This window comes from Belonocnema kinseyi, chromosome 3, assembly GCF_010883055.1.
Source record: "Belonocnema kinseyi isolate 2016_QV_RU_SX_M_011 chromosome 3, B_treatae_v1, whole genome shotgun sequence".
Taxonomy (NCBI): domain Eukaryota; kingdom Metazoa; phylum Arthropoda; class Insecta; order Hymenoptera; family Cynipidae; genus Belonocnema; species Belonocnema kinseyi.
Window position 1 is genome coordinate 67,996,818 of NC_046659.1, and position 3,316 is coordinate 68,000,133.

The 3,316-nt window shown below is 28.4% G+C and overlaps 1 protein-coding gene across 7 annotated transcripts in view; it reads right to left on the minus strand.

Annotated features, from left to right (window-relative positions):
- The window catches only part of LOC117169587 (protein phosphatase 1 regulatory subunit 12A), a 70,027-nt gene that overhangs the window by 5,019 nt on the left and 61,692 nt on the right, over positions 1-3,316 (minus strand). The gene's annotated exons all lie outside the window — the stretch shown is intronic.

Below are 3,316 nucleotides of genomic sequence, written 5' to 3' on the forward strand. Positions count from 1 at the left end.
AGGGAGCTCTTCTTAATATTTTGACACCAAAATCATGTCGATACACCTTACCGACTGCGAGTAAAGCCACCCACGCTTTAACTTGACAGACTGTATTTAACAAATTTGATGTTTTATCGGACTTTTTTGTATCGTAATGAATAGATTTTCAACAACCTAAGTATATTCAATTTAAGAAAATAAATTCTTTATTAACAAAATATAGTAAAAATCATTCCGTTCTTTCCCTATATTTCGTGAAAAAATTACCCTATTTCCCTTTTTTTGAGCTCTTTGCGCTGTGAACCCCGGTAATTAAATGAGCATCAAAAGCACGAATTTTAAAACTTACAAGCTGGAATTCAAAATCTTAAAATCATTGCTTTCAGAAGTTTAAAACTTTCGAGTTAGGAACAGTTGGATTTCGAAAGCTTCCAAATTGGAAAAAGTTAATAATATTGAAAAAAAAACCTGTATTTTTTTAAACAATCCCAGCAAATTCTTTACTAGCCAAAAATAAGCTGGATAAATAATTGATTAAACTGCTATTTTAGCAATAGCTTTCCGCTTATTAATTATTCATTATAATAACACACGAAAATCATGTTTATCGCAGGTTTACCTTTGAAACACTAGAAAAGGCACACAGATCAAAACTCATGCCAATTCAAAGGTGAAAAACTTGAGTCTTCGGACACCAAACTCACATTAATCAAGAGACAGTGTTATAGCTGGATTATTTCTATCGAAAGAATCATATAGTGCAAGTAAAGAGCGAAAGTACAAATCCCTAGAGGTTGTTAGTGTTATTTTAGAGCATCCAGTGGTTAAAAACACAGCTTTGCTAATTGTCAAACATTCCAAACAGGCGAATCCATGAATGTTTGTAGTTTGTACGGTGAAGGAAAAAAGTGTTTTAATGACAAATTGTGCTAAAACTCATGCTTTTTCTATCTCCTCAAGAAAATGGAATTGAATCATTATGAAATTATGAAACTATGAATCTCTAGATGACAATTTAAAGACTATTTTCTCATGCATCTATCGCCACTCCTGATTTTTTTCTAATGCTACCTAAACGTGAAAAATCGAACACTGCTATGAAATACGTTCAATGTGGTATACCATTTTTTTGCCACTGATTTTATCAATTTAAAAATTTTGTTTTTACCTAATTCCCTTGAGGGTGACGATTTTGCGGACGATTTGAAATTCCCGATAATTAATACTTCAGTCACCCCAAATTAAAAAATGTCTATTCCAATCAATATTTTCTTAAAGTTATTTAACGAGGATTAATAAAAACTAATTGGGCAGTTGCAAATTGGAAGCATTATAATTTAAGTAAATTGAATTTCAACAGAACTTTAATACAAACCCTTTTTAAAGATAAAACATTCAAAATGGTAGCTTACATTTTCTTTTCACTGAAACGAAAAGCCATTAAAGTTCAAGAATATTAATTTTGATTTTTAAAGTGAAAAGATCATAACATTTCGAGCTGTCATTCTGTATACAATATATATGAAAATTTAAAGTTATTGGATTGATATTTCAAATAAAATATTGATTCTCCGATCGAAAAAAAATATACATTTAATTTTCACCCTTCAAAATTGAAATGTTTTAAATTTGAAACCTTCAGAATTAAATTATTCTCATTTGGATCAAAACTGCACAGTTTATAAACTAAAATTGTGAAATTAACACGAGCTTTCCCTACTGAACCCTATTAAAGACGAAATACTTTTATTGCAATTCTTTAAAATGAATAATTGTCACATTATGACTTATGTTTTTCATCATTCAAGAATATTAATTTTAATTTCGAGCTCAAAATTTACGAAAATAAACAATTTCAAACGTAACGTTCAAAATTGAAAATGAAGCACTCTAAAATGTTAAATATTCACAATTAAATAAGATATTCAATTATCGAGGCTTCCAATTTAAAATAGTAAGAAGATGAAATATTTGAATTTTAAAACATACAAGAGTTTTAACTTTTTCGTTTTAAATACTTATAAATTTGAACACTTTATATAGAATTATTAATTCCTTAATTTTTCGTAAACAAAGCTTCAATCAGAATTCAGTGAATTTTATACAGCTTAAGCCATAAAGGGTATAGCCGGGTAGTCATACCAAGAATATCGCCAAAGGGAACCAAATGTTGAGTCAAAGCAAAACATCAAAAAGCAAACAAAATTTCCGATAATTTCAAACTGTTAACCGCCACATTGGATGAGTTAGAGGAAGGGGCGTCTATTTTATTTTTAAAAAATTGTTTTTGTTTCTATCCGTAGACAAAATCTGAAAAAATTCACAAGACTTCTTTTAATCGTTCTCAACGTGCATTATTTTTTTTTGCAAATTTGTTGGCGGGAAATTCAAACACAAATTTTCAAAAATTAAAAAAAAACATTTTTGCGAGATAAAATTAAGTTTAAAAAAATTGCAAGGATTTTGTACCTCGACTGAAACTTGAGGTATGACCTAGGAAAATTGTAGCAAAAATCTCAAATTCATACCATACAGTCTTTAAAGTCCTTTCTTTAATTTAAGCTAATAAAAGTTAAAAAATCTTTACGAATACAAAATTCGAGAAATACTTGCAATTAAAAAATAACTTTTTATATGGTGTATTCTCCTCAAAAGATAAAAGTGTCTCTATTAAGTCTCATTCGACGCGTAATTTAATAAGATTTTTACTAGTTTTTAAAAACTATATCAGATAAATAAATAAATCTTCCAACAAATTTCAAAAATGATAGTACCATGAATATATTTTTTTGAATACACAATTATAGATCTTTGGGTGTTATTCTGTAGTAAAGAACTAAGATATTATTTGAGTTTGATCACACCAAAAAATTCAAAGCATGATTGCAAATTTTTTGAGTTTTGGTTTTCCCGCCAAAAAAGTTTCGAAAAAATCATGCACGTTTAGAATGATTGAAAGAAATTATATGTGAATTTTTTCAGATTTTTTCTAACGATAGAAAGAGAGAAAAATAAAAACAAAAGAGGAGGACCCCCTCCCCCCTTCAACTTATCCAGTATGGCGGTTAAAGATTTTAAATGGTGCGATTTATTTTTTTATTTTATGCTTTCAAATAGTTGACTCAACATTTCAATGTTAACAAATTTAACTTGAACCAATTTAATTGTTCACGTTTGACGACATTTTATCGACACCTGATAAAATAAAAATGTAAGGTATTTAAATGAGATTGAAATCCTATTCAACATCCAATAATCAAGTTAATGTGAATAATTCCTGAAAATAAAATCAAGAATCCAACGACCAAATTTTGGCAAACAAAATTTTATTTTG